Raw genomic sequence first — 12198 nt, 5'->3', positions numbered from 1 at the left:
TTTCCAAAAGGTCCTTGGCCTGAGGATCTTCTTTGCTGAGGAAACAAGCAGACAAGATGATTAGTTTCCCCCTTGAAAAGACAGTTGGCAATCCCTGCAGCTGCTGTTTTTAACCCAAAAATCTAGGATTGGTTGGTGGATTCAGTGTTTCACACTGAAAACAATAGATAAAATTCTTAGAGATATAAATTGGATTAAATTTGTTTACTTTATACCAAGACTACTTAAACAAAGACAACCAGTGGCAAAGAGATTTTTCAGAAGTGAGATTACATATGTGCAGTTCCTCTCTTCCTTTCCTTGAGCACAGCATATATCCTGTCTCTTCTGGGAAGCCACAAATTCACCGTTTTATTTAAAATCTCAAAGCAAATGACATTGCAAGAGCAAGCTGGACAAAGAAAGGTTTTGAATCTCTAAGCTTCAGTTGCTAAAAACAATTTGACATTGTCACAATGCGCCTTCATAAGGAACTCCTGAATCTGAAAATAGGATTTGACTACAGTGTGGAATGACCGAGGAAGAACAGAAAAACTGAAATGCTGTGATAAAATATGGTGGTGTTATTGCTTCTGCACACAAGGGAAGACCTTTATTTTTTTAGTTTTGCTTTTGGTTGTGATCTTCAGAGCAGTTTGCATACAAATACAGAAAATACCCCAAATGTGTCTTTAAAACCCCTTATTCTGGGTGAAGTTGTTGAATGAGGAACAGCTGTTTGCATCCTAAGTGAGATTGATTGTTTCAAGTAAAAAAAAAAGTCTCTGGAAATAATGTTCAAATGAAAAATGTACTCTATTGCCAACATCCCCGGTGCTTGATGTCCTTCCAAAAGGGAGGACTACAGTTGCCTGTTATGGCACTTCATTAAATACTGTGTCCTGATACAAGTCACCTGAGAAATACTTCAGAATTTGTTGTTCTGTTTCCCACTTCATTTATTTAAAGTGTAAGAAATACAGTGGAAATCAGACATGAGTTCGTAGCGAAATTTATGGTAGAATAACATCAGGATTGCATTTTGAAATGGATCCCTGGCATGAAGAGTCGAGTTCTGAAAGAGACCTGCAGTTACCCCAGCCTACATTCACATCTTGCCTGCTTTGTATTTTGTCATATTTCTTCACTGAACTAAATTCCCACTCAGAAAATAATTTATCAAGATGCTTTTTTAAAGTTGGTTTCATCTTTCCCACTGGAAATTTCTTTTGAGGGAAATTGTTTCTTCTAGACAATCATAATTAACTGCTCTTTAATTGGGCATTAGGAAAAGAGAGACTTTGTTTATACTCATTTCAGCTAAATCTTAGTGGCTAACATGGCATAGTTTGTAACATTGGTTTTTTTGATTATTCCCTTATGGACTCTGAAATAAATTGTGAGTGCTTTGAAGAGGATATGTTGGATTGACTGAGTATGAGTGAGTTTTACGTTGGTTAGCTGGCTTCTCTTATTTCATTAAAATGCAGCAATTTCCATTTAATTCCTGCATGTCTAAAGTATATTTCAGTGCAAGGGTAGCTCACCAGCTACTATTTCATTCTCTAGCATGCCCCTGCCCTTGCACACAGCAGTACAAGTTGCAAATGGCCAGTCTCACTATCTTGTTTGTAGGATAAAGGCTCTGATATGAAGAGTCTTCAGTTACTAAGACAGTCACTAAGAAGAAGCAAAAATTAAAGAACAGGATTTAAAATATAATCTTTCAGCAGGTTTTTGCAAGAAAAGTGAAAGCCAAGTAAAGCAATAGAAAATTGATCCAAGGGTGAGAGAAATCTAATGAATACAAGAGGAAAGAGAAAGTAAAAAAACCTAACTTTCTTAAACTGGTGCTTTTTTTGGTTGTAAAGAATATGTGAATGGCAGGACAAAACCAAGGCTTAGAAAAATGTTAAGAGATTTGTGGTGGGTTTAGCTATAATACAGTTAATTTTCTTCACAGTAGTTGGTATGGGACTGTGTTTAGGATTTGTGCTGGAAACAGTGTTGATGACAGAGAGATGTTTTTGTTATTGCTAAGCAGGACTTGCACAGAGTCAAGGCCTTTTCTGCTCCTCACCCCACCCAGACAGGGAGGAGACTGGGGGTGCACCAGGAGCTGGGAGGGGACACAGCTGGAGCAGCTGATCCCAACTGACCAAAGGGATATTCCATACTGTAAGGCATCATGCTCAGCAGTAAAAGCTGGGAGGAGAAAAAGCGGAGGACATTTGCAGTGATGGCTTTTAAATTCTGCACCAAGGGAGCATTCCATGGAAACTGGAGATGGAAATAGTGGTTGTGGCCAGGTACTCCACAACAGCTTCAGTGATATTTGTAGAGGTAAAAGCATTTCATTGAGGTTTCTTTAAATGTCAGTCACGTTGTTATTTTTCACATTTTTCTTTGATCATAATATATTACCTAACTGCATGTGGCTTAGACTGATGAACGTGTATAGCAAACCTTTCCAGTTCTGAAGCATTCACTTTTTTTTTTTTTTTTGTTCTGTGCAGAATGGATTTAGTGCTCTTTACCTTATTTTTATGAAATCTATAGACTACAGCACTCTTCTCATGGCCTGTGCAAGGCCCATGTGTCATTCATTTGGGATCATGTGATCAACATAGGTAAGGTCTAGTCTGATTTATAGCGCTGATGATTGCTATTAATAAGCATCAGACTTCTACAGTAACTATATTGTTGTATACCATAGCAGGGCCTAATGGCCATATCCAGCCAATCTGTGTTTTTCCAAGGTCTGTTTTTCATCCTACAACCCTACCCAAAATACCTGTCTGTGACTCAAAGAAGAGATAGTACCAAGTCATTAATTAGAACTTGTAAGAAATTTTGCTTCCACAAAAGTGGAAGTGATTTGAAATAGCTTTGCTATGTGCTGCAAAAGCATAAATAACAAAGAAGCAACATTTTTTCCTAAAGTACTATTAGCTTTTACTACTTTGTGTGATGGATTTAACTCAAAGGTCATGCAGAATTTTGAAAGATTTTGCTATTCCTTCAGAAGGCATACCATGTCTAAGAATTGATAGACACACATACAAAAATGGGATAATGTAGTCATTGTGACATCTATGGAAGTAAGAAATGCAACAACACCTTCCATTGGATCCCATATTTATCATATCTATTATAAAATAAATCACCAACTTCTTCCCTTTGGAATTTTCTTTGAGAAATTCTGGACAGAGAAACTCTTTATATGCTTTCTACAACTGCCCATTTGTCTTTACATCTGCTTCCAGAAGGAAAAATAATTCTTTGTTTGTATGTTGAGAAATATAAATGAATAAAAAAAGTGGTCATGTGGGCTTGGGTGTTGTTAGATTTTTGAAATTTTATTTCCTATTAGGCAAAATTTCAGGAATATTTTCTTTAATTTTCTATGTTTCAGTCTATCAGTTCACTTTTCCTTTTTCCCAAAATGCAGTTTATCTATTTATGTCTCTAGAAGCAAAAATATCTCTCTTATTGGGAACCAGTCTGTCTTTCCTCTAATTTCACTTGCATACACTTTTCAAGGAAGACATATTTTTATGTGAAAAGCAGTCTTTTTTAATCTGAATTTAGGGAATTTTATGATTTAGCAATTTTCTTTTCTCCTGTCTTAAATATTTATTTAATCTGAAGATTTATTAATGTTATGCCTTTTATTCTTAAGCCTGCAACTTGGACTGCAAAAGGTCCTTCTGCTTTTCTCATTTCCTCTAAATTCAAAGATAGTCCATATATCTTAGAGCTCTACTTCCTTATTTATCAGCCTGTCAATCATTATGTCTCCTGGGACCACTAGGAAATCAGGTCTTTTTAGCTCTCTGTACAGCTGAAGTAATGAAGTTCTGCTCTGGAGCTGTGCAGGTCAGAATTTGACCCTTGCAGTTTATCACCCAACATCCTTCCGGAATAAAAAGACTTTAGCACCATTTATCTACTTATTTTTAACACACAGATCAAAGTTAATGTGAGGCATCTCTGAAATTTAGTGTAACCTTTAAGTCTAAAGGAAAAAAGATGGCAAGTCACTTGCAGAAGGCACTTAAAAATGTGTTAGCAGACTCAAAGTAAAATATATACTTGACTGAGACAATATTCTTCCTTTTGTTTGAAGGAACTCTTCACCTCCTGTATCCCATTTCCTTACAATTCCTTAAATAAATTTTTATACAAGTGCCAATAGACTGTATGTGGACAGGGCACTGGAGTGGTCTTGGGGTATGATGTGGTGTGGAAGAATGAGGCTGAAGTGGGAAGGGTTGTTTTAAGTCCGTCATTTATGGAAAAGTGAGACGTTGTCATTACACCTTTGCAATGGTTTGGACTTCTCATTCAAACATTGCCTTTATTTACTGGCTGTCCTGGCAGGGAGTTGTGAGAGGAAAAGAAGCAGAGCAGTGCCTGCATTATTCTGGATGCAAGAAGTGAATGGAATTGATGCAGCCTCTTTTCCTGCTGCACAGGAGGAGATCATACAGAGCAGAAAATGAAGAGAAACTTTATGCTGGTTAGCTTTGGTGGAGCATTGCCTCACTTTCTTGCTGCCTTTCTGCATTTGACACAAATGAAAAGTCATATACTGTTCTTGGGCCCTAGCAACCTGTCAGGAAAGGGCCTAGAAGGTACAAATCCCTACCATTTATATAAATCAACACCTACAGCAGTGTATTTGGAAGAAAGGGCAAGAAAATCATATCCCAGGGAGGCAAGGGATTTGGAGGGCCACATGGTAAGGATCCAAAGGGCTGTGCAGCTCAATCCATGTAGGGAATTGGCAACTTCACTAAAATCCTTTGCCAAAATAAAGAAAAAGCCAACAATGTTGACTTTTGTGGTCTAGGCCACTGACCTGAGTACTATGCTCCAAGGTAAGTAATCTTAATTTCTAGAGGGATTTGTGGTTGTATCTCATTTTTATTTGCTTTAATTTTCTGGGATAATGAATTTGCACTAATTAACTGCAATTTACTGTCATTTAAATTAGTAGAAAGGGTGAGCTGTCTTCTGCTTTCTGTGTGTTGGTCCAGCATTTAAATACACTCTTTTCTCTTTAATATTACATTGTGCACTTGGTGCCCAGTATAAGGAGGAATTTTTGTCCCCACATTCCTGTTTAGAAGAAATTGCTCCCTTTTCCTTTGGTGAGGCAGATGGTGAGATATCAAGTGGGCTAACCTTCATTTTAATGTCATTTCCACCTAGTCCTTTGGACTCTAATGACTACAGGAAGGGGTCCGCAACTCTGCTGGCCAGTGGCCTGTGGGGCTGTTTCTGATGATGTATTTGGATAAATATGAAAGGAAGAGAGAGAGGGTATTATGAATCATATCCCCACAGGAAGAGGCAAATGAATTATAAGACTCAAGGACACCAGTTACTGAGTTAAACATCTGTTTACACCTACGCACAAAGGAGCAACCTTGGCTCATGCTCGTTTAGGGTCAGGGTGGGAAGATAGTTGATTTTCTTCTGGAGCAAGAGATGAACAAATGAACACAGCTAGTGTTCTTGGCTGGATGTTCTGTTTGAAGAGAAAAGGGAAAGTCTTTTTTGTTTTCTGTTTTCTGAAGAGAAAAGGGAAAAGTCTTGTCAGGAGAAAATAATGATATAAAGCATAGATTAGGTTGTTCAAGAGTGTTCCTCATTTTTAAAGAATTGAGCACATCAACAGAGATAAACCTTGTACTGTTGCTGCCTCCTTAGACAAACTGCCCTTGCCATCCTAGTGAAGTGCTCTCCACTCCTCCTAGTATCTTCTCGCCTTTGATGTCTCAAAGCATCCTATGCTACCATTCATTAAAGGGAAATCCCTTTCAGAAACAGCTTTTGGGCTTTGGCCTTACTCCTGGCCAAGGTGAAAATAAAAGGATTTTATATATATATATATATATATATTTTTTTTTTTTTACTGATCATATTGGTAAACAGGATGATTGAGATCTGTTAGAGATTATTCTCCTCTGGAAGGTGTTGGCGACCACAGTTGCAGACGTGCCATAAAGAACAGGCATTAATACAACAGTAGTTGCTTTTATTTCAGCTGCAGATTGCCCTCAGGATACAAAAACTAAGTCAATGTTTACTTTTGCATAACGATCAAGTGACTTCTGTAACGACAGACTCTGAAAATTTTCTCCCTACTTGTGTGCTCTTCTAACAAGAATTGCTACTTTGGCATGCCACTCTGAAAGTAAATGCAAGTCACCCTATCGCCTTCACATTTTGTAGCACAGTGATAGGCAATATTTTTGTTAGATCTGCAGTATTGCCTGAACAGGTAAACTGGGGGCCAGCATCTCAACACCATAAGCTATACAAGAAAAATAAATAGATGAAGAAAGACTCACAACTGACTTATAGTCAAACTCCAAGAAGTAAATAAGTACATCTTCCAAACACATTCTTTTTGACATTCTTTTGATAGTAGATATTTATTGTCTTCTAAAATGGAGCTGGTCAAAGAGATCACCTGTCTTGCATAAAATGACTTGTGTTGATGTGGGGTTTGAACATTAAGTCTAATCTAGACAATGACACAACTTTACTACTTGTTCTGTAGACACATATCAGTGGGTCACTCCCAGAGATCATTCATGAAGTTAGAGGAAAACCCATCTTTAAATTATTAATTTCAAAATAGATAAATGCGCTGCATTAATGTGGAGACTTCAGGTAGGATTTAGGCCACTCCATGATAGCAACACTGGTCTCCCTTTTGTTCTCAGTGGAAGTAACATGAATTTTACCATTGAATCAGTGTAAAAGATTTAAGTCAACTTATGAATAAACATAACTGAGAATACATTTGCCGGTAGTCTTCAGATAACTGCACTCTCTTAATGTTTATCTCATGTATTTGTAAACAGGATAGTAGATTGAAGTGCAAGTTTATAAACCTTGGCCTGAGGTATGTCATTTTCTTTTTACAAACATCTCTTTGGCTACTGAAGAAGAATAACCTAGGTAATTTTAACAAAAGGACTTGGAAATTTCTATCCCTCCATCTGTTAACCACTTAACTCATAATCCTGTGTGTAATGCTGTTAAAAATGCATAAACAATTACTTCAGCCTTAAACTGCATGCACTGCTTAAACAACTTAGGAATATATTACTTCTCTAGCAGTCACTATGGCTTACAAAACAGATACAGAGCTGCAGCTTCCTATTTCTCTTCATTACGTATGCTGACAGCTTTCAGATAATAAATACTTTGTTGTCATGTCTGAAGCAGCCAGCATTAAAATGAAGAGTGACTTCCCCCTTCTCCATGTGCGGCTGTGTTGGACAAGCTCCAAATGGCCTGGATGCCCTGCTGTTCACATCTAATTGTTTTCTGTGGGGAAAGCAGTTTACTGAGGGCATTTCAGGAAAGGGGAGCCAGCAGCCAGTGGCTCAATGACTTTTATACTAGACAGCATGTAGATGAGCTAACAGTGTTGACTGGGTTAAGAATTACTAAATATTGTGATCAGCTGCTGCAGGCATGAAAGGGATAGAAGGGCTGTTATGAATAAGATAAAAACATTATTTCTGATTAACCCCTCTCCTCTTCCTCCAAATCAAAATTTTTTTTTTCATTTTTATCGAGGGGTTTTTTATGACTTTGAAAACACAATGGTGATGGATTAGAAATAAAGTGGTGAATGTCTATACAGAAATTAATTGATATACATCAAGTATTTCAGTTCTGGTTTCAATCTCACTTTGTGTCTCCTAGATAGGAGAAAGTAAAGAGTGTAATTTTTTTAAAGCTTATTTTTGGTATTTCATTTGAGACTACATTTGGACAGAATTTACCCAGGAGATGAAAGTGCTGATGATTATATGGTGGTTTTATTTGTCATTTCAACCTTAAATATGTCCAGAAGTTAAATTTTAAAATGCAATGCTATCCACAATTAATTAAATGCTGTTTCTGGTTAGCACATACCCAACATTTCAGAAGTAGCAGACTTTATCAGCTACCTCATCATTGTATTCTACTCTTCTATTCTCTTCTTCTGCATGAAGAAAACAACTCTTGCTCTTTTTTCACCTCCTAGCTGGTTTTCAACTTGAGTGAATGAGTTATTGAACTGAAATAACCAGATAGCAGAAGGAACTGCTGGGGCTAAAAGCTAGTTTAACACTTCAACAGGTTCTGCTTTAAGGTGATTAGTCAGTGTCTTATTCCAACTGCGTGGCTCTACTTCCCTCAAAGTAGTAGCAGTGCACTGTTACACATACAGATGCAATTTCTAATATGTAATACCAAATTTGGATTTTTATAAGATTTGTTCTAAGTTAATTTCTTGTATGTTGTCTTCTGTATGGAAAATATAGGCATTAAACAGTCTCTCTTTTATTTTAGACCTTGTTAACTTTGAAGTACTGTAAAAGCTTTTGCTGTCCTTTGTTGGTAGTATTTTTGTGGTCTAACAGGACATTGGTGCTAGCTGAAAAGCTTCAGTCTTGCTCTTCTCTTTTAAGAGATGACCACAGTTTTGACTGAGGCTTGGCAAGCTTTATTTTCATAAAGATGCTGCCTGGGTTGGTGTTCCACTGAGGTGTCAGTGCCTGTGTGCCTGGCAGAAAGCAGTGCTGTTTTGGTCAGTACAGTTCTATGTGATTTCTCTCTCCAGTGATCAGAAGGCTCGTGCCAACCTAAACCTCCTGTGCATGTGACCTAAAGCACCTTCCCTGCAGCCCTCCATGAGCATTGGTCATGACCTGTCCTCTGATCCCCACATTCACATTCCTCCCTTATCCTTGGCCATGCAGCATCCTGTGATTAATAAATTGATCTCAATTACTTACTTTTGACAGGAGTGTGTCGTTTGTAACATTCTCCTGACCTTGCTACCACTTTCATCTTGTGTAAACAGTTTATCTATCAGTCACAGCTCTGTGCAGTCCTTTTTGGCCAACACTTAAGACAGAGGTTTTATTTGAGCAGTGGGTGGTTTGAGCTGTGTTCCAATGAAACTCATGTCAGTGATAAAGAAGTGCACCCTAAAATGGTTGTTGTCATTATTTAGGATGGTACAACTTCAATTTAAACAGTAGTAAAATAATGATGGTATCCACAAAGTAATTAGAATGCTTTATTTTTCTTAAAATCAGAATGCAACTGATTTCCTTATGGTGTCCAGTTGATAAAAAGGGAACTCTGTTTATTATGCCTATTAAAAGATTTCCTTGTATACTTCAAAGTCTGAAATGACAGTGATAATATATATTATTCAGAAAATTTTGTGATAAGACAAATAATAAAGAAGCTCCCATATTGATAATTTATTAATTTTATTGGTGTTTGGCAGTATGGTTGACTAAACACCTGAGACACAATGTGTACCAGATTTTTTGAGACAGAAATGTAATTTAAAAAATTTAACACAATTTCCTAAAACATCCAGGTAATTGTAAATATTTTTAGATACCCTCTGCATGTATATAGCATAGATATTTTTAAGTACATACATAAGATTTTAGTGGAAAAAGTGTAATGCAAACCATCAGACTTGATGTTTGATTCAAAAACATTGAATTGCCACCTTCCCCATCTCCATTTGCATGTGCTTTTGGTTAAACCTGTAATTATCATGATTGCAGTTCCCCTCCCTTTCACTGCAAAGAACAGAAAGTGCTCATATCACGTGTGTGACTTTTTTGTTCCCCTATGCAACCCAACACTTATTTCCTGCTCAGTTGTTCTCTGAAAAGATTTAAGAGATTTCTTCATGATCTCCTTTTTCCATTTGATCATTTTGTATTTGGAAGGACTTTTGGAATGAAGACTTCCTTTTGAGCACAATTTTCTTAGTGCATTCTCCTTTAACAGGAAACAAAACGTAGCTGTGTAAGGGAAGTAAGAAACTGTGTGGTGTGTGTGTAACACACTCCTGTCTCAAAGAATCATGCTTCTGTTAGTGATTAAAGGTAACCAGCAATCAGCCCTTCAGCAGTCCCAAACAGGCAGGGGTAGCAATTACACCCTCTTTATGTTCTTCCTGGCCAGATGAGCAGAGGTAGGTGGTTGTGATGAGAAGCAGAAAAAACGGAAAGAGGCATTTTATATTTCAAGGAGGGGAAGAGGCTGTCAGGTCATTTCATGTTTGGCAGCTTGCACTGGGTGCAGTTGAGAGGCTCCATTTCAGATTTTGCATTGACTTGTATAGTGCCTTTTCGGACTCAGGGTTGAATTCCTCTCTGTGTTTGAGACAAGTGCTCCTTTTTGGGCAGGAGGGGGGAGTTTAGAGAAGTAAAACATTGATCCCATGTTTACAGCTCAGAAGAAATGAATAGTTTTGAGATATGTGTGCTTTTCTTATGACCTGAGTTGCTTTAGATCATTTTAAAATAAACCCAAGTAAAGAGTATTTAATGGAGGAAAAGGACACCTTTTACAAGTATTACTTCTGTGAATACAGAAATAAATATATTAGAAAGTCAAAGAAAAATGTTATTCTATGTTTTGTTACTCATTATTTATTTCTTTGGGAAGAGATTGCTCATATTTTTAATGTTGAGAGTGATCTTTGTGATTTGGGTTAAAAACAAATGGTGCAGAGCAAATTACTAGGGCATCCAAGCATGTTCTCAACTTTGCCACACTGAAACATTTGTTTGTTCTGCAGGGGCTTGGGATGACAGCCCAGAGGCTTTTTGAGATTGAGGACCGTAAAAGATGGAACAGGTGGGAATGCTTCATCTTTCCCTGGAGTAGCTCTTAATGTGCTACAGCTGCATCTTCGGGGCATTTTTGTAAAATATGTGCATGCCAAACAAAAGAAAAGTGATGCAAACTGTATGTCAATGAGATGGTAATACAATTACTTGTTGTGGATGATGCTGAACAGTACTGCACCCATCTGCTCCTATTAAGTGAAACGAGATGTATTCCATTCTCTTTATGGTTAGATGACAACAGAACTCATAACCAGGCGTGTCAGAATTATTGGTTACCAGAGGCATTATTCAGATTATTACGTCTTTATTCTTCCACAACTCCATTCTTTTCTGTATACACATCATATCTCCTGAATGCTGCACTCAAGAGCACATTGTTTTAAAATAGCCCTAAGATAAATGCCCATGGGCTTTTAGCAGCCCTTTAGAAATACGAGGTTTTTTTATAAAATATCTTTAAAATTCTTTGATATCACTTCAGGTGAAACAACTGGATCACAAAGAAAAGTAATATAAGAAATCTTCCAAAATAGCTTTTTTATCTAAGCAAATAATCATAAATCTAAAATAATGAAATTATTAATGTGTTTTTGGCATGTCTGTTAAATAAAGTTTCTCAGCTGTGTGCCATATAATATTTATTACTCCTAGATACTGTTAGATATTGTTATTCTAAATTTCTTTACCCATCTCTACATGCCTTTTCTCTCTTGTGCTATTTGTAAAATAGCAGATTTTTTTAATGTGACACATTGAGATTGCAATAAATGAGCAAAATTCTTTCCCTCTGAAGTACTATGGAGATGGGACTGAAAGCACAAAGTCTGAAGAGTCGCCTTACCTCTCTTCATTCTGCCAACTGTTAATGGGGATGACTCTTCACTAGGGTTTGTAAGTATGAGTAGAAGGTGAACCTATTTTATTTCTATTGGAGGAGACATTAATTTTCAATTTTCACTTTCAAATTTTCAGATTTTCAAGAGCACCTGAATGTAGGTTATCTAAAACATATTCCAAAATTAAATATCTCCCATGGAGATTTGTGATTAAAAACCTTATAAAAATTAAAATCTAAAATGAAAGAGCGAAAGTTTAAGCATACTGTTTAGTTACTGCAAAGGGAGCTAATTTAATCTGCTTCTGATCAATATAAATTGGATCTGCTTCTAATTTAATGTAAATTGAATTCTATATTAGCAGACTTCTGTTGTTAACTACCCATTATAGAAAACTAGTTCCTTCTTTGCAGCCTTAAAAATTGCTAAATATCTTTAAGTGATAACCTTTCATTTTATGATGCTGTACCTCTAAAGTCATGCTGGTGTGGGTGTGCTGAAGTAATTTCTTAGAGCAGGAAGCATTAGAAAATTGTGGTAAAGAAAACAAGTCTGAGTTTTTTAGCTATTGTGCACAAATGCTATGAAAGCAGACTCGTCTACTGACCACTTTTAGGTCCGAGTTGTTCACTCTGAGTTCAGTTGTATCATTTATACATTCTCACTGGGTTTACTACAAATGTCTGTATTCTCTGTTT

The sequence above is a fragment of the Sylvia atricapilla genome, chromosome 4 (assembly GCF_009819655.1).
Source record: "Sylvia atricapilla isolate bSylAtr1 chromosome 4, bSylAtr1.pri, whole genome shotgun sequence".
In the NCBI taxonomy this organism is placed as follows: Eukaryota; Metazoa; Chordata; class Aves; order Passeriformes; family Sylviidae; genus Sylvia; species Sylvia atricapilla.
This window is presented reverse-complemented; position numbering follows the sequence as displayed.